The 27,274-nt window shown below is 35.1% G+C and overlaps 1 protein-coding gene across 2 annotated transcripts in view; it reads left to right on the forward strand.

The window, feature by feature from the left end:
- The window catches only part of LOC106035178 (cytochrome P450 4V2-like), a 168,791-nt gene that overhangs the window by 70,175 nt on the left and 71,342 nt on the right, over positions 1-27,274 (forward strand). The window contains exons 27-28 of one of the 2 annotated variants that reach the window (XM_013179835.3): positions 2,830-2,936; positions 10,605-11,581. The gene's annotated coding sequence lies outside the window, so the exon portion shown is untranslated. Of the gene's footprint in view, positions 1-2,829; positions 2,937-10,604; positions 11,582-27,274 lie in introns of those variants that run through there. The other variant, XM_066996261.1, reaches the window with a different exon arrangement.

Raw genomic sequence — 27,274 nt, forward strand, 5'->3', positions numbered from 1 at the left:
TACCGGTGCAAATTATCAACAGCTACAACACTTTTTGAGTCTATTGAAATATAAATGAGCTCATTATTAATTTCTATGAGCTTCTCATTTAAGTTTTGAATGAAAAAAAATGGCCTATATATGACAGTACAAGAATAGATCGCATAATTATTTATGTTAACCCTCTCTGCAGAGATAGCTGGGGGCCCAATGGAAAGTCATTCTCAGTGTCCTGAGCAAAAGTCCTGCAAATTCCATGAGCAAAATGTTTGAATGCTCAGCAGTGAGGTGGACTCACTGCTGCTGCCTCCTAAGTGGAATGCCTATGGAGCTGCTAAATGTGAAGACCTTGCTTATGGACATAAAAGAGGAAATGATCACTGGGGCACTCAAGGCATTATTAAGGTGTAGGCAAAATTTATCAAACTTCACAATTCCATGAGCTGATTTATTCTTTTTAAATCACTTGTCTATATCTCTGTGTCTGTTAAAACAAACAAATAAGCAACCATGCAAGCAAGCAAACAAATAAATAAAACTAAAATCCCCTAGAACCTGTAAAAGTATATCTAGTACATTTTGCATGCTTCAAGACTCTGCCAGAAAGTATTTTTATTGCTAGCTATGGCTTCCAGACTAATTCAAGAATGAACTCCACAGAGAAAAGCTTGTGAAGTCTTTAATTTATGAAGCTTAAACTTTGGCAGAAGTCATCTAGTGCATCTTCATTGATTTGAATGACCCTGTGCAGAATTTCTAGCATGTCTGGCTTTGCTCATTTAAAATAGTGTGTGATTAGAGAAGCAGTGTAAATAGCAGTTATATGGTCTTTTAACTTCTGCCCTTATAAGGGGTGTATACTCCATGTGTTTTCTGCAAACGCAAATGCGCCTTTTAGTTGTACTATTGAAATAGTAGAGGTAGATTTTTGTTTCTTTAAGTAATGTAGAAGTCATGTTTACAGTATTGATGCTACTGGGTTACTGTTTAGTCCCTCTGTCTGCTGCTTGCTTCCGTTAAGTGTGTGTGCGTGCGTATGTAAAATTGTTGGAGAAAATCCAAAGGAGGGTAACAAAGACGGTGAAGGTTCTGGAGGGGAAGATGTATGAGGAACAGATGGCATGTATCCTTCCTTATATGCATGAAAATTATGGCAACATATCTGTGTTTCTTGTGCTGTTCCATCATTCAAATCTCTGAGAAAATTGACTGGATTTATATTTCATATGAGGATAGGCCTTAAGATTCCCTTTGAAAAGCTTAGCCCAGTCTGGCAGTAAATTGTGTTTAACTGTTCCTGCAAAATGTTTTTGTTCAGTTGTGCACTTACATTATGATGCTTTGTCCTAATTTTCTGTTATGTAAGAAATTGTAACTGTGTCAAAACATAACTAATAAACTAATACCAGATGTAACCCAGGTACTCCTTCATTCTTAACCAAAAGGCCACTCTGCGTGCCTGAAGAATCAGAATTTTTACCAAAAGTTTAGGTTAAGGACTGAAAAATTACCAATTTCTTTCATGAAAAGCTTTTTTTTCTTTTATTTTTTTTTAAATGAATGTTGATTTTCTCTGTTTTGTTGCAAATGAAACATATGTTTAAAAAGTCAGACTGTACCAGTCTTTCTTTCTTTCTTTCTTTTTCTTTCTTTCTTTCTTTCTTTCTTTCTTTCTTTCTTTCTTTCTTTCTTTCTTTCTTTCTTTCTTTCTTTCTTTCTTTCTTTCTTTCTTTCTTTCTCTTTCTTTCTTTCTTTCTTTCTTTCTTTCTTTCTTTCTTTCTTTCTTTCTTTCTTTCTTTCTTTCTTTCTTTCTTTCTTTCTTTCTTTCTTTCTGTTGTCTGTAATTCTGATTTTTGTCCATTCCTCTTCTCCCTTCTTGTCACCTATTTTGCTACAAGAAACGTGTCTGGTGTGAAAGGAGGTGAGCAAAAAAATTGGGGAGAGAGAGGAAATTAAAAACATGAAAAAAATGTTGCTTTCTATCAAAGCACTATTAAAAAGAAATGCCATTAAAAACTTCCATTTGAAAGTTGTTTTTTAAATAAACAATTTTTTTTTTTTTAGTTACTTATTCTGCTTTAGTGGGGCATTACTGCTTTACTGGAGCCAAGATCCAACATTCCATCCAAATTACAAACTCTTCTCCTGCTGCTTTTCTTTGTGTCTCAGTAGTTATTCCCAGTTATCCCTGGTTAAAAATTTGTCTTCATATTAAGAATTCAATTTCACCTATGCCTCTTAAAGCGTCAAAAGGCTCTTTGCCCTGTTTAGACCACATTATTACTTTCATATGTAGTTAGGTTTAGACTATCTGAGGATATTTTGTTACTCACATTTTCTGATTTGTTGTTTCTTAAATGTTTATAGAAATTGTCTTAGATAAGGATCTTAAGACATTTTTGAGGTGCTACACTTAACGTCAGTGCCTACATTTTTATTTATTTAGCTAGTTAGTTAGTTTTGCTAATTACCTAGTGCTTTTACCAAATAACCATATTCTGCCCTTGTAGTAGCAGCTGTGCTGTTGACCTTACTCTTGTTTGGCTGTATTTTAGCTTTGCAATTGTATTTTCTGTAAAATTCCACTTACTGTTTATCTTCTAATATTTATGTACAGATATTTCTGCTCCTTTGAGGGCATATAAGCTTCCTTTAGGGCTCAATTAACGTTTTTTCTTGAACTATATGTTAGCCTATGAACATTGCCTATGCCTATTATGTATATTGCCTATTTATGTATACCATTTCACTTTCCTTTTCTTATTAGTGTATCCAAAAACCTTACAGACTCATTTGATTTCTAAAATAGAAGTCTAATACTCTGAATTCAAAATGCAAACTTTTTTTTAGGGATAGTACACTTTGCATATCTGGAGCAGCACATCTCTGGTGTCTGCATTAGAACTCAGATCTCTTGAATTCCGGTTCCTGGACCTTTTGCTGAATCAGTTGGTGAGGTAAGGCAGATATTTTCTGTATTATATATATATATATTATATTTCATATATATACATATATATTTTCTTTATTTTTCTGTGACTCAGTTCCACCTTGTGTAAAATCTGGGCAAAAAAGCTGCTGTCTGAATCTGTATCCAAGATCTAGAGAAAATATTCTAAACTAAGGATTCTAAATGTATATATTTATGTATATGTAACTGTAGGAAACTGATTTTATTGTTCATGTTTTTTTGTGACTTTCTTAATTCAACAGTAAGCATTTGCTCTTTGGAATGCATATAGGACATATAGACAAAATTAGTATGACAATAAAATACAATTTAAAATATTAAAGAGGAGAGGTAAACAAGGAGTATGCAATGGATTTTAAAAGAGCAATGTTTACAACCAGCACATCTGTGACCTACCTCAGATTGCCATCATTTTTGTCCTTGTCAAACAGCTGCCAAATAGTCCGCTACTACCACTGAGAAACGTCTGATCTCATATGTATCTGCTTACAGAAGAGACATGTTCACTGTCATTTGTGGATGTTGTTTCATTTTATTTATTTATAGATCATTGAGGTACATGCAGTAAAAAAATAATAAAAAAAAATGTTTCTACATGGAAAAGAAAATGGAATACCCATACAGTACCTCCTATCCATTAAAGCAGACTTCAGAAATAAGTGTACGGACCATGTTATTGGTGCATGTTGAGGTAAATGGGGTAAATTTCTTATTTAAGAAAGTAGTTACTATTCCATGTCATAAGGAGCATTATCCAATTTACTGGCATTAATAATTCTGCTTGTAAGTCATATTATACTTATGTTTTCTCAGCTTTTTACTTCATATTAAAAAGAAAAAGATAGAAGATTATTATTTCAGTAAAACACATGCCAGTTAGGGAACTTTTGTGTTAACACCATAGTCAATATTATAATCAATGATAGCTAATTTCTTTCTTTGATCTGAAAAAAGAAAAGGTAATTAAAAGTCCAAGTGATTAATATCATTCTTATTTACATTTTTTTTTTTTTTTCTTTTCATTGAGAAAATATGTTCGAATTAATTTAAGTTGTAGTTTTGATACAGATGCTTTTTCTCATCTATGTGAAAGTGCCTGCCTGGGCATGGAGGTGATGGGAAGTGCATCCTTAGGCCCCAGGGATCAAGTCTTTCTTCAGCTTTTTGTGTTTCGGAGAGAAAAATAGGCACAGCAGAGGGAATTTCAGACAGTCAGCTTGATGTTTACTGCATTTCTTGTGTGTTGCAGAACTGGTCACTGAGATTTAGCATCAAACATACATTTCTGTAGCTTCTTTCTTATCACAAATGATTCACACGGTGACTTAGTGGAATACAAATTAGATTTCCCTTAGAATAAATGATTCAAATTTGGCCTGAAACAACTTTTATTTATTTATTTATTTTTTAAACATAATTTTTAGAGATGCATGTAAGTTGCATGTAGGTAACTTGCATGTAAATTGCAAAACTTTATAAGTGCATCAACCATGTCTAGTTTATAGAGTATTTTAATACTTACCCCATAAAACAGGGATATATGAATATGTATTTACAAAGCCATTTTGAGGACAGTTTTGTTAGTCAGCTTCTTTAACTTAGGTTACAGAAGGCTGTCCATAATAATCTGTTGTGGTTTAACCCAGCCGGCAGCTAAACACCACACAGCCGTTCGCTCACCCTCCCCCCTCCCTCTCTGGGATGGGGGAGAGAAACGGGAAAGTGAAGCCGGTGAGTTGAGATAAAGACAGTTTATTAAGACAGGAATATAATAATAACAATAATAATAATAATAGTGATAATGATAATAGTATTAATAATAATAATGTGTAAGAAAACAAGTGATGCACAATGCAATTGCTCACCACCCGCTGACCGACGCCCAGCCTATCCCCGAGCAGCCGGCCCCCCACCCCGGCCAGCCACCCCTATATATTGTTTAGCATGACGTCAGATGGTATGGAATACCCCTTTGGCCAGTTTGGGTCAGCTGTCCTGGGTCTGTCCCCTCCCAGCTCCTGCTGCACCCCCAGCCTGCTCGCTGGCAGGACAGAGCGAGAAGCTGAAAAGTCCTTGGCCTGGTGTAAACACTGCTCTGCAACAATTAAAACATCAGCATGTTATCAGCGCTCTTCTCATCCTAATCCAAAACATAGCACCCTACCAGCTACTATGAGGGAAAATTAACTCTGTCCTAACTGGAACCAGGACATAATCCAACCACAATATTGTTGAAATCCTTACTGTTTACTTTCTTCTCCCATTTCTAGCCAAAGATAGTGATGGGTTATTTTCTTTTTCACCTTTTTGGCATCTTTCATTTGACTTGAAGTCCAAATATAAAAGACAAATACTGCCCCAAAATAAATAATACAAGTGAGAGAAGCATTTTATAGTACAAATTCATGAATTTAGGGATAAATAGCAATACATTTTGCTGTATCTTTGGCACTAAGAATTGAAAGAATTGACTACATTAAACAATACCAAGATTATTGTAATCCATGAGTATAGTGGAGTTTTACAAAAGCAAATGTGAGCCTAGATGTATCAGACAAGGTATTTATAGTAGGAAGAAGTGATGACCACTTTTTCCTCTGGAGATCTGCCAGTACTGGGGCTGCAGGGTCCAAACCTGCTATCATTGTTTCCTTACCTACCAGTCAATAGTAATTGTAATACCCTAGTGAAGCTTTGCCCTCTTTCTTTACTATCACATCAGCACAATGCTATATTTGTCATGAATTTTATGTATTTTTTCAAACATAATGTGATAAGTATTGTGGTGATCAGACAACATGCTGATGTGTCCAGCTATATGAGTCTGAGCTATGACCCCCTTTTATATACATTTAACAATTCCTTATGCACAATATTTTATTTCTATTATTTATATTTATTATGTGGTATGACAAACAGTCTGAAAATCACTTTTTGTTTGGCAGTGTATTTTCCTTATACTAAAGATACATGCAATTTGCAGTCATCAACAAGCCTGTGTTCAGTTCACCTTCTGAGTCTTTTAAGACAGTAATCTAATACTTCTTGATCTGCATCTTCTCATCACTCAATACACAGGGGTTTTCCCCAGACCTTTGATGGACTAGACACCCAGCTCATTAATATGATATTTAGCAACTCATTATTCACACTCTCAAATACTACATAATTTCTGATGGACAATACTTAAGCTTTCAATTTTCCATGCTTGTATGGTAATACTTTAACCTGCAATGGTAATTATCAGCATACGTGTAGAAGGTAGCAGCAAAACTACTCAGGAAGACTGTTTATAGTTCCAGCCATCCACATACATGAACTTGTGGAGAAAAGCTAGTCAGCCACATATATGAACAATGTGGAGAAGAGCTAGTTTCTAAGCCCATAAAGAATATAGTAAGTACGCCCTATAAAAACAAACAAAAGTCTTCACCTTTTTGGTACCCAAAAGAAAATGTGAAAGTGTCCATAAGTACTGAAACTGTTCTGTTTAAACAATGTGCAGACACAGTATGTGTATTCTTAAAAATTCCATAGCTGAATATTAATAGGGTCAGAAAATTAAATACTCCAGGAATGTTTGACTATGACCTAATTCCATGGTAGAGAATCAATTTTGTGGTTAAGTAATGTTTGCTAGCATGACCAATAAAACTCATTAAGGAAAATAGATTGAAATTTCTTATCTTTGCAAAGCTGTGCTAAGATAAGAAAAAATCAATATTTATTTCAATTAAAATAAACTGCTATATTAAAAATAATTTATTTTTAATGTGAAAAATATTCAATATTTCCAGTATGTATTTTTCCATAGTTATTGACAATTAAAGAATAAAAAATTAAATATGTTTTATTTTATACCCTTAATCCAAATCCAATGGAAGCTCTGGTGATGTGCCAAGAATTAAAAGAAAATTATTATTTTTTCCCAGTCTGGAGTTTAAGTCAAATTTTTCATTATTCTTCTTTAACCTTTAAAATAGCATTATATTTTTTGTTTCACTGAAAGAGCAACTAGGTTGTTTATAAATATACCTGATCTATGGGTATTAGAATCTGGGTTCTGCCTTGGTTGCCTGCACAGTTTGTGTCCAGCTACAGAATTTTTAGTGCAAAAATTTCATGTGTGGCTGCCTCTGCCCTGGCCCAGATGGAAATCTAATGAGGGAGACAAGATATACGGGAATAGGTTTTAGAAAAACCTTAGCTTGAAATCTGAGGTGCTGGACACTCATATTTGTGTTCAAATGGTGGAAGGAATGTACCTCAAGAGCTGTCTTACTGGAGGTGGTACAGGCAAACATGCAAAGAGGTTGGTATCTAAGACCTGAGAGTCTATTATCAGGTCCAAATTCTGCTTAATCGCCCCCACACACTTTTTATAGTTGAACTGAAATTGGTCAGATGACTGTCAGCTTATACTGACAAAATATTTGAATGTTGGCTGTGGAAATTTAGGAGTAGATAGCTCATGCTTTCAACTGTCTCTGTTTTGGGAGTGGAAACATTCAGAAAAGGACTGGCACCTGAAGCTCTTTTGCATAAGTGGGTTTTCATCCTTGTGTCAACACTGACAGACAGATTTCCTGAGAAACCTGATGAAGACATGGAAGGTACTAAGATCTTCTCTTCTGAATGTGCAAATTCCAGATATCTGTCTCTGACTTCCTTTCTCTTCACAGTTTTCAGCCACCACACTAATCCCAGGCATCAAATATTTTAGGATTTTTTATTGTATTTTATTGTTTTAATTGGATATGTATGTACTTTTGTCTTTAATCCTTGTCCCATGTCCTGGCCAATTAACTTATTTAATTTCTACACAGTATACGTCTAGTTTTGCTTTTCTTGTTCTTCTGACTTAAGCTTAGATGTCCTGTACTTCTTTCCTCCTGAAAGGCTTATGCAAGCCGTCATTCTCTAAACTCTTCTGGACGTCCTTAAAAAAATTGCATTTAAAAAGAGTCTTGGAGCCTGTTGTGCTGAAATCACAACCCTAAACCTTCTTGGGAATTTTCTGCAATGTGTAGGGCTGCAGGAGCATAAGTGGTGGATTCTCAAGAGGTGACACACAAAAGTGCATTAAACCTGTTCTGCAGAGAGTAGCATCCCAGCATCCTTCTCTTCTGTCTCTGTCTCTCTCTTTCAGCTGAGCCCCACAGGACCTGATGCAATTCAGGCAGAGATCTGTGGGACTGAAGTGGTGATATCAAATGAGGTTCTGGAGTCTATGCTCTGAATAGTCTTTTCTCCTCAGCACACTTCTCTAAGTTTATTTTATATTTTCACTTAATCCTCTTTCTCCAGCCTTCCTTTTTCCTTTGTCTCTCTCTTTCCCCTTAACAGACCTTGTCTTATTAGCTAATAAAAAATCCTGACACAGATCCATAAATTTAAATACCAGTCTTCTGCATGAACAGATAATTTCTCTCTGGAACTAATCTGAAGCTTAGCAAGCATTGGTCTTTTCAGCATTTTCCTGTGTTACGTCCTTGTATTTCAGAGTTTCCCAAGTTACTGAGCTTTAGTATCACCATCATAGGTTTGTAATACTTTCTGGACTCTGCTCTTCAGACAAAAGATTAATTGAACTGAGTACTTTCTGCATGTCCCTGGGCAGAGGAATCAGTGGTAGTTCCTGACAATTGTATGAATGTTGGAAGCCCATTTTGAACCTAATATAATCGTCATAACAGCTGCGCACAATGTAACTTAATTTCTTTTCCCTGATGCTCTGCAATTAATTAGAATGTGGTCTTGATTTGAGCCATAGCTTTTACATTTTAATACGCATTCATCATTAATAGTCATCAGTATATCCAGGTAACAATGAAATGTCAGTGGTACTCTCAGCTTTCTAATATGGACTCCCCATTGCCCCCCCCCCCCCTTCCCCCCATATAAATGCACCAGAATGAATACTGTTCCTGTTTTTAAAAGCATTGTATAATTCCATAAGGTAGCTTATTGCACAGGAAATCCCATCTCTTTATTGCTATTTAATATTTGCCTTTGCAACCTTAAAATTTCTAATATTTATGTGTAATGCAACTGTAGTTTTTACATGGTGATTTTATTAACGTGATGCTAAGATTATACACGTAAGTAATAAGATCAAGAAAATCAAGATGTGACTTGGCACATGACCTGCATTTGAATCCTATTACACATATGCATTAAGATTTAATCTTTTGTTATTCAGTGTAATAGTGTTTAGGAAACATAATACGAGCAATGAAGTCCAGTAGTTTTTGGAACACTGCTCAATTTACTAATAATTTCTTTCTGTTATGAATACAGAAGAATAATTTTAGTAGAAAAATTAATATGGGAAAGATTGTTAATAGAGATCTCTCAAATCTGATCATTGAACAAGAGAACTTAAAAAAGTTTCTATGCTTTTAGTGACACTCCATTTATACAAAGATCACATATATCCCTTCTTCAATTCTGTTCTAAACAATTTCTGTTAATGGGAGATTGGATGTGGAATTTAGCTGTTTGGTATTTTTAGCGTTGTCTATGCCATTTCTCTAACACAAGTTCTGCTTTTCTTGGAAAATATTTGATTGAGGAAAAAAACTTTTTGAAGACTTCAGTATTTACTTCCCTATGTCAGTTTTCTGACTACAAAAATTGCCATATGGTTCTGTTGTGCCTATGGAAGTGATTAATGAGCAGGTCTAGCTTGTGTTTATTTTTGCTTATATCTAAGATCTTTCACACCTTAAAATCTGAAATTACTTGATCACTTTTAGAAAATTCATGTAAAGTTGTCTTCCTTACAATTGTCCTTATTCTAAGGAAACTTTTATCTCCTTAGGGCCTCATCATTTATGATGCTTCATGTGGGCTGGTCAAAAGGGTGAGCACAAAGAGCCTGAGTGATAATGTCCAGAGGACTTTTGAAGATTTCTAAGGAGGGAGACTCCATAACCTCTCTGGGCAGTTTCTGCCAGTGCTTAACCACGTTTTTCTTTAAAGGCACACCTCCTCCAGCTTTGTTGTTAGAACACTGCTTCTACATATATAAACTCTGGGCTCAATTTCCTCCACCTGAGGAGACTTAAATCCACATCTGCCTGTGCAGATCATCCAATGCTATGTGAACCTGGAACAACCAGAGCAACTTACTGCCTCTCCTGCTGAAGCAGACACACTACAAAGATTTCACTGGGCTCAAAAGAGAGTCAGAGTAAGCCTAGTTTAAAGCAGCAGGGAAGGCTGAAACTTCACCACTGCTTCACAGACTGTCATTGTATTTTATATAACAATACTCATTGTAAGGCCACAGCTGGATAGACACCAAAGATAAAGCTCTGGATACCACAGGCAGGGCTGGAACTGCCCTCTGCTTTTTCCCCTTTTCCCCATGAGCTACCTTGTAAATAAAATGACCTGAAACTCCCCATTTTATAACCTTATTTAAGATGCTTGTAATTCTGTCAGACTGCAACTGCATGGATTGAGGGTTTTTTTTGTTTCCTTTTTTTTTTTTTTTTTCACAATGTCAGTCTTTTGTGCAGAATTAGTCGTTTAGCTCTTTCTGCAAAAACATTTCAAAGGCTGGCTTTTAAATGACTGCAGTTGTTACATGGTCTGCCATGCTTTTAGTAACTGTTACCACTGAAGTCATTCCCTGGTGTCTGTGCAGGTTTCCCTCTATTCTGAGTGACTCTTGAACACCAGATATGAGCCAGCTAAAAAGAGTGGCTGAAAATGCTTGGGTCCAAGGACAGCGCTGGAGTGGGACCACACAATGGGACAGAGAAGTGGGGACCAGGGAAATCAGCAAGAGAAACTGCCTATTTCTTGTTCAGAGGAGACAAAAGCTACACAGATGTGAAGATTGGTGGGCAAGAAGCTTCTCAGTGGAAAACACGGTAAAATGGATAGGTCAGTCCTGCAGTCTAGGGTTGTTTGTGTAGGGAGGTATTATGGCCAGGTAGATGAGGGTGTAAGGAAATATTAATCCAGACAGGTCCTGACCAGAACTAAGAGTTATGAACAACAACAGAAGTCTGGGACTGGCTGGAGAAACATGTCATATGGGGATTGGGAAAATTCTGCTTTAGTCTGAGGTTTAGTTTTTCTCTCTGTGAAATAAATATAGTTACCTTTTTGCTAAACCAGTATCTAACATTAATTTCATGGGAAACTATATCCAACTAATAAGTTCTTAATATTTGTTATTGGATGATCACAGAAATGAACAAACAAAAACAACACTTCCCACCTGCCCCAGACACGTTTCTCTTGTTACCTTTTGGTAAGCTGATAGTAAAGTCTTGATAAAAGTCTTATCTTTTTTCTTTGTACCTCTTTTTGTCTGATGTTTCAATAGGATTTTATATGAATTCATGGCCAAACATATTTAGCAGCTGTACTGCTCAGTGGCAAATAATATTTTCATTCCATTCCTTTGACAAGAGATACTTCTAGGACTGATAGGTAATAATAATGCAAGGAGTCTGCAGCTGTTGAGGCAATCTAGTTATTTCTGTGTTGTGATGTAATTTTAACATTCTTTTATTAGGCTTCTGCTGTATGATAATAACTGGAAGTAAATTCATATAAAAATAGAAGTATTTTTGAATCAAGGACTATTGCAATCAATAACCTTCTGTACAATGTATAAGACTATGCATTTTCTATTCAAACAGTTTGGGCTTTAATTGAAGCAGAAACCAATATGCACCAAGCTTTGCATGGAAAATTATTGTGTTTTGGAAAAGTTGTGTCTTGGAAGAATCATGAAAGAAAAGCATTAACGTTTGTTGCTTCTGAATAGCAGTCTTACTGATTCAGAGTCATCTCAACCCAAAATTGGTATTTATTTAAGAGCTCAATAGCAATTTAAAATCCTTAAAAAGACATTTAATTATCCTCAATGGTTTAGTATTGTTCAAAGTTTTAATTAAATGAAATGGATTCATTACTTTATTCACTCTTATTCTAAGATTTGCTTGCTAACTTAGGAACTGCTGTATTTATTTAGATCAAAGCAGAGAGTGAAGACTTAGGAAAAGAAAAAAAAATAAAATTTCATTATCAAAATTTCTCTATTGTATGTAAATAAATCAAGCAAGTTTAATATTTTCTCTGGGAAAGAAAGAAAGAAAAAAAAGAAAAAAAAAGTTGATACCTGGACACAAAAAAAGATCATATTAAATTAATTGACAAAGTACATAACTATTATAGCCAATTTTTAGCTAATTACTCCTGGATGCATTAGAATGGAAAACACTGAATTACTCTGATGATTCCTCTCAGAGTCCAAGCATCCAAACAAAGTGATGACTTCTCCAGAAATGTTAGTGCTGCTCCTTATATCTGTGTAGACCAATCATTAGTTACATGACCACATATTTTTTTTTAGTAACATGGTCTAAGTACAACATTTTGAACCTTCCACTTAGCAATAGTGATAACTTTAATATCACCTTCATTCTCTATCTCTTTCCTTTCATTAAAAGCTGACATGGAGGCAAATTAATTAAATGGATATTATACAGTCTGCTTAGTGACTGAAAATTGAGTTGAATAGGATTAATTTAAATATAGAAATAACTGTATAAAATACAGGCTTAATCTCATGTTTGGTATACTGGATTGCATTTTATGAATAAAAATTTGTCAGAACCATACCTATTTCCTAACAAGAAAAGTCTGAGGTATTTCAAAATTTTTCAGCTAAATTTTAGACAAAGTTAGAAGCCTCTGTTGTGCAGAAACTTTCTATATGAGACCACTTCTTCCTGGTTTGAATATTTCAGAGACACCCTCTTACCCACATCTGTTTTAAGTTCTATGCATTTCTGGAACCTGCTGTAGTGTTTATATGCATTTTGGCTTGAAAGTCTATATCAGAGTCTTTTATTTGGACCTAGGGGAGAAAAACTTGACCAAAATGAGCTTTTTTTTTTTTTTTTTTTTTCATGTGACATTGTTTTTTTCTGTCTTATAACACAGTCTCCTAATATCATTATGTTAATTTAATGGATATTGTTGGTGGAGCATGGCTTCACTGCAATGCCATGATGGACAGTGCCATTCTTGACACATGATTAGAGATATGCCTTCTTCTCCTGCAGTCAACCCACTCTCTTCAGCAGAGGAATAGAAAAGTGTCTGAAATGAAGAAATTGCTCCTTTCTTCATAAGTGTCTAAATTAAGAACTGACCCTCCTGATTCTCTGGTGAGAACTTTACAGCAGGTATCATAAAATTTCAATAAAAATGCCTGCCTCAGATCTATCCTAAGCTTTTGCAACAACAGTTAGCAGAAATCTGGATGTTCAGGCAAATAACAAAGCCTACCTGTGCTGTCATTAAAATCACATCCTTTAATTTTCATCTAGCTGTGTAAAATATAAGCCATTTCAGGAGGCATTGTATAGTATGCAGTGATAAAAGTATATAGATTTGTAATTATTAGAACTGATATATTAAGCAAAAACCCAGAATGCTCAATGCTAAGATTGAAAAATTTCTGATATTTTGAAAGATATTTCTTTTTCTTTTTTTTTTTTTTTTTCCTTATCCTACCTTGTGGTAGAATTAAATGAGATTTAACTCAGCATATTGGTCAAATGTCTGAAGCATAAAATGTTCTTTTTAAGCAATGCTATAAAACAATTCCCTAAAACTAAGCTAAATCTCACCAGAAGAAATATACAACAGAGTTAAAGCCCAAAATAATTGTAGTAACAGAAAAGGAAATAACTGTCTTAGGTGTAGCAAATTGTAGAATCTTTTACTTTATCTGCGTTTGATTTTGACATGAGATATACCCAACTGTGAAAATGCAATTTAGTTAAATACATTAACTTCAGGATCACACAAGCTTTGGTTATGCCTTTTGCTGCTTGTGTCATGTTGTTTCCCTTTTGATTGCTGTGACTTGAGAACACGAATGTACTAAAGAAACTGTGAGACTCCATTGCTTCTAAAAGTTGGTACCCATATAAAACTTGATATTACAAATCCTTGCTATTTATTTCTTATTTCCTTATGTCTTTCTTGAAATTAAACAACAACAGAAAAAGATTCTTAATTTTATCAAGTTTACCTCACAATAGTTCAGTCGCTGCATGTGAATAACTTTTTGAAAAAAAAACAAACTATTTTTTTTCTTGATTATTTTCTGAATGTAGCTGTCAAGAGGAACACTTGGGTACTTGTATTTTCATCTCCCAGACATCAGAAAATCAATACCCCAACTGCACACTATGACATATTTTATGGGTTAGACAGTAGAAATATCAATGATTGAAATTCTATTTAACATCCTCTGAAGTTCTTCTTTCTGTGTAATTTCTCCTGCTACTCAAATTTCTAAATTAATCAGGACAGATAATAGTGACCTGTTCACAAATAATTTTCTTAATTAAGTTATCTTAAAAGGAGAGATGTAAATGTCTTATTTCTACTTGAGTTATTAATATATCTGCTCCTTGTTATGGGTGAATCAAAATTTCAAACATTTCGTAATTATTCGTGAGAACAGAAACACAGAAAGAGCAAGTTGATTAATCTTTGCTCCTTCAGAGAAGGAGAAATCTAAAATTAATATATTGTCTATCTCTCTCTCTCTATATATATAAATCTAGGTTTTCTTTTTCCTTGCTTCTGTTTTAATGAAAACAAACTCAATAACATTTTGTTATCTGAGGAACCTACCAACAATATTGCCAGCATTCTATCTGACTGAATTTGGCATATGCCTGAAGGAGAATAATTATTACAGACAGTACTGCTTTTTATAAATGTACACTAGTTTTCTTGGCAAGTGCCAAGATGCTCTGTGCAATGAGCCAAAGAAAGGTCCTAAGTCAATAAGCTGCTATGAGGACTATGCAGCTGTGTACTGGACCAGCTGGAAGTCCTGGTTCTAGATACAAGTTTCAGTCATTGTTCTATAAAGCAGCACAAACACTTTCGGAATATAAAGGATGCCCAATTACTTTGGCTTCCACTGAACAGATGCAATACTTTCTTCTCTTGAAATCTGAACATAAACCATCTGGCATGCAGTAGACCTGCCATATTTTTTAAGCAGTGGGATCAGTTTGTTGGTGGGTATATGCATTAGGGTAGTCCCTTCATATCAGTGGGAGCAGGCAGACAGTAGACCTGCAAAAAGAAGAGTTAATTCAGCAATGACTGAACTGCAGCTACTTCAGGCCTATGACAAAATGGCCGCTTTTATCGACACTGCACAAAATTTCAAGAGCAAATTCTGAGATGACATGGCATTCTGAGATGAAGAGTTCTTTGTGACTGAACTGCAGAATGCAAATGCAGGTCTTTACCTGTGTGTATGTGGAGTCAACCAACCAGCTAGGATAGCTTTCTGTATGCTGGTTAACTTCACCCTGAGGAGAATCAAGAGCGTGTGTCTGGTTCATTCCATTGTCTCTTTTGCCAGATCAGAGAGTTGGAGCAAAGAGGTGGTTATGAACAAAAGACTGGAGGCTCTAAACCATCTCAGCTATTTCTGATTGTCATCTGCAAATATTGCTGTGCATGCTGGCTTTACTGCTGGTTAATGCACAATGGAAATTGAGCACAAATATATTGTTAAACAGAAGGATGCATCATTAGGAAAGAAAGATTTGATTTCAGATATATTAAAAGGCACAAAAACCTGGTCCGGCTGATTTCACTGTTCCAGGCATAAAGCCTTGGAAATACTGATTGGAAAAAAATGTACTTTAAAGTTAAGATATTGCATAATTTCACTAATTTGCTGACTTAACACCATAAACGTTCAAACATGATTTGCAAAAGAAGCCCTAAAAACTTGGAAACAATTAACCAAGTTATTGTGTTCAGAAGGTGTTTACTTTTACATCCACTACCATTCCAGATACATTTCTGCGAATTTGTTGGTTCTTCCAGTGTGACAATAATGGTAGTAACAAAACAGAGTAATGTTTCTATAATGATCCGGATGGTTGATCGTGAAGAGCAGCCTTCGAAGAAATTGTGTAATTGAACTACATTTGTAGGTAATGTGTAAATTAAATCAGATTGAGCACTGGGTGAATCACAATATAAAGACTTCAGTAACTGCTTTTTGAATATTTATTTATTTATTTTCACCAGCAAGGTGCAGCATAAAAAAGTGTTGCACTGAAGGTCACTTATTTAAGTAGTTTGCTCTGATGCTGGAGCACACAGTAAGGGTATTGGTAACTAGAAGACTATTACTTAAAAGCTGTTTTTCATGAGGTTAATATAACTGAAAATTTAATATTGAAATTTAATTTACTGTGTTGTTCAGACTATGATTATTTTTTCTTTCTTTTCTGAGTTGCATGACAGTCTAGTAATTCAAGATATTTATTAAGTCTTGAAAGAGGGTCTCCAGGAAATAAGTTCTTCATTTTCTTACAAGAGAAGCCATAAATAGTTCACTTGCTTCCCCATAACAAATACATTTCTCAGGAATAACCCACATCTTTGGCTTCAGAATATAATAAAGTATTCTTTTTCAGATGGAAAGTTCCCTTTGGGCTGCAGACATCTGCTGAACAAATCCTAGGGATTTACTTCTATGGGTGTTCTATATCTATTAATGGTCAAACAGACTCTTATTGTCTCCATTTCTTTCCACTCTTCTGTCTCTGTACTGTTCTGCTATTTAAAGTCATGTTTCCCCAGTGTGTGCCCTTCAGCAGCAGAGCCACAAAGAGATGATGGAAGTCTGTGTGCTACCTGGTGAAGAAGTTATCCTTGGGCATTTTGTAGAGCTGAGAGCCCATTATGCCCAGCAAGCCCTGTCAATAACAGATTCTTTGCTGTTTTGGGGATCACTCAAAAGAGATTTCAGATTTTGGGAGATTTTTCTTGATCTACTATGTCTTTTATTGATTCAGAACAGACTATTCTGTGTTTTGGTTTCAAAGAAGAGTTTTGGGTATTTTTATCCTCAACAGAACCTACCAACATTTTTAAGACAAACATTGCCATGATACTGGATTGTTATTGTTGTTTAGCTGACTAGATTTTGAAACGTTTATTAATTTAACCAATATATGGAAAAGTAGATCATATCCTTCTTATTTAAAATACAACAAACTTTTGAATTTAAACTATTAACATGGTTTAAATTTGAACTACTTTGAACTAATGTTTAAAACAGCTGTAGAATAGCTGAAATTCAGAAAAGTTGTTATGCAAAGTTTGTCTTCTGCAACACGAATTAGACTTAAGTACTTAAACTGGCACTTCTGCTTAGACTCTTCCCTTGTATTCTTATGGCTTCGTATGCCTTCTGATTTCTATGGCTATCTAAAATTATAATGCACATAGTAGAAGTTAACAATGCAAATTAAATTTACAAATCTTCCCATCTCTAGGCATTTTCCCTCGTTCCTACAGTATTTTCTAAAACAAAACTTTTAACATATTTTTCCCATTAGTTCCTTTTTAGCACTTGAGTATTCTTTCCTTCCCCAAGGAAAAATCCTGCCCTCTGTGACTTTTGAAGACTGAGTACATTTAACTAATACGTCCTTATTTTGTGGACAGAAATGGAGGTAGCTGTAAACTACAGAAAAAAACTGTGCTGAGATCAGCTCCATGGAGGCTATCTGAAAAATCAGCATGCATGCAGACTAGGACAGCAGTGAGATGTGGTGGTGGATTTGTGATTACTTTCTTTGAGAGAAGTAACATTCAGAATAGCAGATAAGTGTTTGGAAGAGCACATTTTGGAAGTGCATATTTTACCTGAATTTGGCTAAAATCAATGGGGTTGTGAGGTGAAAATCAACGTTGGTTTTTGCATGACATCACTTTTCCCATATGTGAAAACTTGGCAATGCCTTTCCTGGTCTCCCCCCTTCCCCACTCCCTCCTTGTTGATGAAAGAATTCGTAAGGAGCAGAGTTTGAAGGGCTAGAAAGCAGAAAAGGGAGTTTGATTTGGCCCAGGCTGGACTTCTCTTGACTCAGGTATCTGGACTGTGCTAAGGAGGTCAGATCACTGAGGACAGTTTGGCTGACATCCTCAGACATGGTGTTGATGCCCTACAAATTTTAATATTAAAACTTATTAGAGTTACCCTCTACTTCTCTAAGCTTCCATATATTTTCTACCTGTTGTTTAAGAATGTGCATAGAAAGGTATCAACATTTTTATCAGCAAACCCATGGAAAAATAACCAATAGGAGTGGTACTTCTCCCTGGTTAGCAATGACAGGACACGAGGGTACAGCACAAAGCTGCACCAGGGGACATTCACAGTGGGCATTAGGGAAAATGTATTTCTTGTGAGGGTGGTCCAACACTGGGACAAGATTCTTAGGGAAGTGGTTGATGCCCCATGCCTATCAATGTTCCAATGGCATTTGGATAATGCTGTCATTAATATGCTTTAACTTTTTGTTAGTCCTGAAATGGTCAGAGAGCTGGACTGGATGTTCTTTGTAAGTTCCTTCCTATTCTGTCCTGTTCTGTTCTATTCAGGTTTTAGGAGTTAAGTGCTAAGTGAGATACGGAGTGAGTTCGACTCCACAGTCCCCAAAAGGTACCTCTCCTGGTGTAGAGTGGTCCAGCTCCTGCCAATTCTGCCAGTCCCAGGAATGTTGCTCAATATTTAACTTACTGCATGGCTATGAGTAATTTGTGCTGCATCTTTAACACAGCACTTCTAGCCCTGCCTCTACCTCCATTCGATGTTCTGTGAAATACTGTTCTTGTCTTCTTACCTCTTTTTCACAATTAGCTGAAAAAATGGACCTGCTTTAGAAGGTATTTTAGTATAGGGTTTCAGTTCCAAAATTCTGAATTATAAGAATGGTGGGTTAATATTTTTACTAGCCCCTTCCAGATTTGTCCTAACAGAATGGTCCATCAAAGTAAAATAAAATTCAGACAGAGCTTTCTCTTTCTAATAATCTCTCTCTTTCTCTCTCTCATGTTGCTTTAAGATATCCTTTTTAAGATGCTCTAGAACACCTTAAAGATTGATATTATTGATGATGATGATGATGATTATTATTATTATTTAATCTTCAGAAAAATGATTTTGCATTAGGAATGGATAAGTGCTAGAAGGAAGCTGGATAATATTTTCTTCTGATCTCTTTTAGACCTCAGGTGCAGTAAATGAAACAATTTGAAAAAAAAAAATCATTCTTGCCTGATGGAGACAATCTGTTATTCCAGCATAATAAAGAGAGTTCAAGTGCAGTGTTATTCAGTGCTTGACCTAGAGGAAATACTAATAAACCCAGGAGAAAATGACACATGAGAATGCTTCTACTCTTTGTGTTGTTGAATGAATGAGAGTTACATTTTACTTGATTAACTCATACTAGTGTGAATGAGAGCCAAGTGTCTACTTAGAATTGTTTCTACTACATTTTAAGTCTGTAGTATGTCTGGCATATGTGAAACAGCAAAACAATTTGGACTGTCAATAAAATGGTGTTTTATTTGAGTAGGTGATAGCTGTCCAAAATAATAATAATAATAATAATAATAATTTGGGGGACACAAAGAAAATAAAAAAAAACAAACACACATTAGCACTGAAAGAGAAACGTTTAAGCATATCATAAGTCTAAACCTTAAGTAGATACAAACTGAAGTGTGCCCTTATCAAATCTGAACCAGGTGATAGAGATTGAATGGCATATTTCGGTTGTTTACAGAGTCTTAAGACCATCTATTAATGTCAACAGGAGTTCTGACATCGGCTTCCCTGAGGCCAGGATTTCAGCTTAGATATATTTGTTGGGAAATGGAGATCATAAATAAGAAGTAAGGAAAGCTACAATATATCTGCATTTAGAAGGGCAGGTTATTCTTTACATATATTTTCCACTTTTGCAAGTCACATCAGCAAGACTGAAATGCACGTCCCTCATCAACCTGTATTTTGGGAAGATGTTCTGTTAACTTCATTGTATCAAAAGAGGCAAAAATAGAGTATCTCCTCCAGAAGCTGTGTATAGGAGGACTAATATTAATGATTGATATCTCTGGATTTATGCATGCTACCTCAACAGTACAAAAAAAGAAAAAAAGAAAAAGAAAAAAAAAAAAGCACATTGTACTCACTAGCAACTAATAGTAAAAATACTCTGTTGCTGTTCCTGATAATCAACTTGTATTTCCTCTTTAGGTTTGGGTTCAGTGAGAACAGCAAACCAAACTGTTATTACACAGTCACCATAGTAGATCTCAAAATGCTTAAAAGAAAAGATTGATAATATTTTCCAGATGGGAGAGCTGAGGCACAATCCAGTGAAATGACTTCCAAAGTGCATTCAGCTGGCAAACAGCAAAGTTGGAAATAGAGGTTTGTGGTGTACAGCATCTGAATCTGACAGTTATTCCAAGCTCTTTATAACAAAATGTTTATTTCTGTTTGGTCCTTTTTATAAGTGTTGACAAAATCTTAACTTTGCAGGTTCTGTGAGAATATGGATTTCTCTACTTCTTTCTTTTCCAGAGAGGATTTGATCTTGAAAAGCATTTAGGTGTTTAATTCCCAGAAAATTGACTTAGAGATTTAACCAAGCTTTCACAATAAGGTTATATCCAATCCAACCTCTGAATCTAGGTTTCCTGAGCCCTGTACTGTGCCCTGGGGCCAAAGAGAGATGCAGCTTGTTGTGACATTATATCTTCACCATACAACAGAATGAAAGGAAGAATCAGAATAATTTTAGTTCACGCCTAACTAGAATTCATGCAGCTGACATTTATCATTGGTAATTCAAATCAACCTGTGTTCACAATTAAAAAGCCCTTTTGTGAAATGTATGAAAAGGTTTCTCAGGCTGCACTTTTGGACTCGTTGTTCTGAACTAACCTCCCAGATCCTATGTGACTGCAGAATATAAGAGTAATGTTAACCTTTACAACACATTTAGCAAGGTGTTATTTAAGGACTAATGTAATATCATTGTTTATTTTTTACTGAATTATTAAGTAAGCAGTTCCTGCTAAATCCCTTTAGGCTTCAGAAGACAGGTTTCTATTTTTATTTTATTTTATTTTATTTTTTGTCCCAGGCTAAGGGGCCACAAGAGAACAAAATTCCATACAGTCCTTTAAGAAAAAAAAATAAATAAAATTATTTTTGTATTTTTTTATTTCTTTTGCTAGGTCTTGTTTACAATGCTTTCTGTCCAATACTTTTGCAAACTTACCACCCTCTAACTCTGCTGTGGAGAGATGAATTCTGCTTCAAACCTCATAAACCTCAAAATGGTCTCAAAGTAATGACAACCTCTCATTTTACTTTTTCTATGCTTGCTACTGAAGAGTTTCTTAAGCAAGCTCAAGCTGGTGTTTTTTTGTTGTTGTTGTTTTGTTTTGTTTTGTTTTTTAAACTTACTCTTTCTGAGGCAACCCAGAGTGTGCTGAAAAATAGTAACTCGTAATCAAGTAACATGTTGTAAGTCTCACACTTTACAGGGTTTTCAAATAATAAAGCCAGCAAACTGAAGCATGTCATGTTAAGCTACACTCATTTAAAATCAAATGCTTCTCCATTCAAAGTCATAGACACAATATTGAAAGCTCAAACTTCAAATTTAAGACAATATTATCTATTAGTGCAGTTATTCAAACCATTGCTTTCTTTCACCACCGCAGGGGGCTCATAAATTTAAAAGCAGTCAGTGTTCAGTATCCTCTCCCACTTATAATTTATTTTCCATCCTTATATCAGCTTTTCTTCTGTGATAATGGTGCTTTGAAATGCTTGGCCATGTCACCAGCTGTGCTATTTGCAGTCTGGAATAAATTTTTTTATTTGATTAACACAATTTAATTCAACTAGATTTATTGAGCAATTATAGTCTGTATTCTGGAAATACTGAAATGTTTCATTTTAAAATTCTTTATTGTTACCTTTCTGGAGGTATTTTTACTCTATTGTATTGAATCTGCATTGAACCTGCCACTGTTACTCCCATCATGTAATATTCATTCACAGAAATTATTTCACTGAAGAATGAAGTACCAGAATGAGACTTCACCATGTGCAACAATATTAGGAGCTGGTGTGAATTTCCTCTTATGCCAAAGCTTTGCTTGGTGCTGGAGAGATAAGGCAGTCTGATTCCAGACCTTATCTACCAGACATTTTCTTGCCTTAAAAGTCAGGGTACTGCTGGATAGGGCCTCAGAGAATTTCTGCTCAGGGTAATCTGAACTGGATTGAGCCCCCTACTACCTCTATTTCTGAAGAGCAAACAAGGGGCTGTTGGCTCCTTCTATGCTTGAGCAAGGCCTACAAGAGCCAATCAGACTTTTCACCACTGATTCTTTTAATAAAAGAAAAACGAAAAAGAAAGAAAGACAGGAATACATATATTTGTAAGCATGCATGTGTGAATACTAAGTTAAGAGGTGAGCTGCATAGAGTAGAAAGTTCTGCAATAATGAAGTGAAACTTCTGTGTTTGATTGATACATCTTTAAGGATGCTGTTTGGCAGCATGTGCCAGAGAGGTCTGAACAGGGGATTAAAATATCTGCTGTCTGCACTGCTTCCTCTTGTATCAAATGTAGGTGTGAGTACAAGTTCAGAGTGGACGTATCAGACCAGCTGCATAAACTGCTTGCACAGACTACCAAGAACTCATTTTGTCATACTCAAGATGCAATTAACAATCCAAACTCAAGCTATTATACTATATAATATTGTAAAAGAAATGCAAAGGAATCACTAAGCTTATAAGCATGTGACTCAGGGTGATCCATTTCATAAATCCTTCTAAAAAGCTTTTGAAAAGATTATTTACCAATAACTTTTAAAGATAATAAAACTATCAAGAAATAACAGGGTTGGGTTTCTCTCAGGCTTCCAATTGGTAAGAAACAGAGACAAGGATTAAAAGGTCAGTTTTCACAGTGGAGGGATTTTGCCAATCAAATGCCACAAAGATCTGGGTTAGGGTCTGCATCACACAATAATCTTGATATTGTAGGTAAGGTTATATAGTCTCTGGATGACAATAATTACTCAGGGTAATCTTCGCTACTGATAGTATGAGGAGTTGCAAAACGGTCTCAAAAAGCTCAGCAGAGTGAATGACAAATGTCAGATGAAATTTAAAGATGGCAAATGCCCATGGTACTAGGGGGAAGAGGTGAAAAATCAGGAGCAAGATCTTGGATTTACTGTGGGTGGCTGTCCAAGTACATTGAATTGGTTTGCAGCAGCAGCCCAAGAAAATGAATTATTTGGAAAGAACAGAATGCAAAACAGAAGATACCAGTATGATACTGTGAATTCACAGTGCTTCATAACTTGAAAGTTGAATGCATTTTGCAGCATACTTCCTCAAAGAGGCCTTAGAACTAGGTGAGGTACAGAGAATTTTAAGGATGGTCAGAAATATGGAAAAACTTCCACATGAGGTAAATAGGGCTGACTATGACAGCCTTCAAAGGGAGCGAAGGAGCGTGATACACCTTTATATAACGTTGTGTTATGCAAAGAAAATCAGTAGGGAACTGTTAATTTATCATTGCTTGTAACACAGGAACATGGAGCAGGCACAAAGAGCAGAAAGTTTCAAAGGGAAGCAGCATGTTTTCACACAATGCCGAAATGAATGACCTCTCTTAAGTAATTTCCCCATTTATAGAGGAAAAAATATAAAAAGGAATAAATATACGTGCCAACAGGAAGGATGAATCAAAAAGTACCGAAAATGTGATTGCCATAATTTGGGGCAAATGTGGAAAATATTAGGAGAAAAGTCCCAGTACCTCTTCTGCTTCTAATACAATTTTCCTAAAACCTCTGTTATTATTCACTTTAGAGGTTTGGATACAAGTTTAAGTTTGTTTTGGTCTGGGCACTCAGACTGATGTTTTTTATGTAGACTGGTCACTGACATTCTCAAAATCAAATCTCTTTGCTGGAAGTTCCACGTTGTAAAAAATGTGTAAGTATTTATGGGGTTTAAACATACACTGTTTTCTTTTCTTAAATGTAAACAGTTTTTGATCTCAGGGCTAGGCAATGGGTTCTGTTACGTATTGTATTGCCCAGAGGATAAGTATTTACTGGGGGACAAGTATGATCCTAACACAGCTCCTCTAGCTTGCCTTTAGCTATCCTCACTGTGGAAGAACATTTTCTTGAAGTGGTTCAGTCTTGCTGTATCCTTGAAAATGTCCTTTCAGAAAAACAAAAATAAACTTACCCATGTCCTAGGCAAGTTATTAATGCATCTATCCAAAAATATCACAGATCTAACTTTTTTTTAAAATCACGTATCAGGCTTTTAAGTGAAGTATATTTCCTATTTCACTTTGCATTTTAGTTAAATTTTCAGTGGCCAAGAGGAGGAGGGAGGCCTCCATCAGTTTTAATCCTTACTTAAGAATTCAAACTTAAATACTTACAAGAGGAGGATGGATAGCCATGGATGGAATGTCCTGAGCTCATCTCCACAAATGTGTCAGGCAAATTACAAGTTATTGGAGATTTTTAGCATGGTGACTTTTTGGATTTAAGTGTGTGAACTGGGAGCTCTGAGTACATACAGAAAAACTATCATTGGATTTTCACTACTAAGAGTACTGTTAACTTAGCTTAGGGGTAAATCACAGCTCTTATGGGATAAGTTTTGTAGACTACTGCAGAAGAACTCTTAGGAAGCAGTCCTAGAGAGTTAATTTCTGAAAACAGCTGAGTTCTCATTCTGAGCAAACTTATCCAGTCTATACCTACAATGTCCTGTCATGAATGCATTGCTAAATGAATGTGTATTCTGGCCTACATGGAGAGGAATTCTTTTGAAAGAAGAGAGGAAAAAACCTGTCAATCCATTTCTGTACCTGCATCTAAGAAATATGTATGTGTAAGCATTCTCTTTGATTCAAGCCAGTTAAAAAACATACTAAAAATACTTACATAAGCAACAAATTTAAATTAAGATATTTTCAAAAAGTTGTATAATAGCTGATGTCATAGTGAAGGTGCGATGCAGGGAATTAATCTGAATGTCTGAAGGTCTGTGTGATACTTTTCACGGCATCTATAAATTATTTGAAAGGCAGCTGGCAACTTTGAAGGACTATTGAACCACAGAAATGTAGGAGAGAATAAAAAGGAATATATAGAATAAATACGGCAAAGATAGCTTCATATGAATGTGACATATTTAAAAGATGCAAACTGTTTAAAAACATTTTTATTTTAATTTTTGTCCTCTTTTGTCCCATGGAAATTGTAAACCATATGAAACTTCGGAGACTTCCTGCTGCCAAAGTTTATCTTTTGGACATTAATTATGCTCCTTAGATGAAGAATTAAAAGGTATAAAGTTTTCTCTGGAATAAGAGCATGGCATGCATTTGAATTTTTACTTCTTCTGATGTGATTTGGAGATACCATTACAACGCTAAACTGTCGAAATAAGGCTGGGAAGTAAATTAAATGGAATGGGGCTGTAATTCCTGACAGTATTAAGATAGCATAATCATGCTAGAAGAGAATTTAAACTTAACAAGTCTGTGTTACAAAAATGCATTTAAAATACTTAGCATAATCTAACTTCTGTGATCGAAATCCAAGTAATATTTTCCAACACATCAATGTTGTTTAGGGATGATCTTTGTAGCATTCAAGATTGGAATAATAATAAGACTACCTTACTTCAAAAAGTACTTTATGAGAAAATTGATTTCAAGAGAAGATAGTCTTATTTATTTATAAATAATAAGGATTTGGGAAGGAGGGAAATATACTTGGACCACACCTGCAAAATCGATGGTAAGAATGATATATGTGGTCTATTAGACCATGTTTAATAATAATAAACATTTCCACACTTTTAATTTCATGTAAAAATTAATGAGGTGTTACAAGACAGTAGAAAAATCCCTTTTATTTTTATGTTAATTATGTGTTGCTATATAAAAAACAAACAAAGAAAAACCACAACAAAACAGCAACAATAACAAAACAAAAACGAGAAAGGTACACAAGGAAGCATGTGAATTAATCTGCTCTGTGAAGCTCACTTGCTAGAGAAGAAGTGACCTTACTTGCTGACCAGGTGTATAGTTAGCATAAGCTGGTGCTGCAGGAATGTTATTATTTACCCTATTCCAGAAATCAGTCAATTGGGCTGTGTTATACATTACAATCAGTGAGATTTCAAGGTCTGAATTTGCATATAATTTTGAGATGGAAATCATCTGTGAGGAAACATATCTAACACCCCAAACTAACACAGGATTTGCTAGTTTTCTAGTTTGGTAATATTAGTGCACTTTTATAGCTCATTTATCATTTCTGTTCCTTTTCTGAAGAGTTAAACCTGGATTTTCTTTCAGATTCATCTGAATGTAATCTTGACACTTACTTGGCTGACTCTTTTGTTGGTTTCTTTGCTGATTTGTTGTTAATTTGATGTTCTTCTTTCTATTGTTTGCAGAATCTACTTATTTTTTAAATTTCTCTAACGCTGCTGTTAGTTTAACATCCCCTGGGGAAGCTGATCTCACTGGAGTTACCAGTTTTTATTACGTATGGTCCTGCATCAAAGTCTTACAGTGATGATCATCTAAGTCTTGACTAGTGTTTTATTATGAAATACAAGTGTGGAGATATTTTTCCCTTACAGAATTATGAATAAAGAATGGAATGGAATATTAAAAGAACAGTCAGGGAAAACTTTCACTCATTAAGTTCTGGCTAGATTAGATCAAATCTCTTAGAAAGACATTAGCTTTTGATTCAAGGACTTCAACCACAGTAATATCATTGACCTGTTTCAAAGATTTGGTGTAAAAAATATGCTAGATTCATTACAAATTTCCAGTAATACTTACTTTACATAAGAAAATGCCTTTCATCTGTTCAATGATTCTTAAATTACTGAGTGAAAGACATCTGCCTACATTGTTTCTTTTGGAACTATGAGTTTGTACACCATAATTAGTTTTTAATCTTGTGTTTATAAGTGGAAAAAATGTTTCAATCAGTCTTACAAGATTTTTCATATTAAGCTTTTATTACATCTGTAAAGTATTAGTGATCTGCTAAAATATAGACTGACAGCAAAGTAGAGAAACCAGTACAAAACCAATAGCTAAGTGAACTAGAACTCCCTACAAACAGTGCACCAAACCTGATTCTGTCTTTAGAGATGGCATAAATTTGTATTTTCTCTTTCAAAATAACATTTTGACATTTAGTTTGTTCACATTATGCCTAAAAGTATATCTGAGTCTGCAGAATTTCTGGAAAGGCTTGTGCTACTCTTGTTCTGAACATACAGATCCTTTGAGGAGAAGGCCTGCATAGATATTGTACAATGGCCATGGAAAA

The sequence above is a fragment of the Anser cygnoides genome, chromosome 4 (genome assembly GCF_040182565.1).
Source record: "Anser cygnoides isolate HZ-2024a breed goose chromosome 4, Taihu_goose_T2T_genome, whole genome shotgun sequence".
NCBI classification, from domain to species: domain Eukaryota; kingdom Metazoa; phylum Chordata; class Aves; order Anseriformes; family Anatidae; genus Anser; species Anser cygnoides.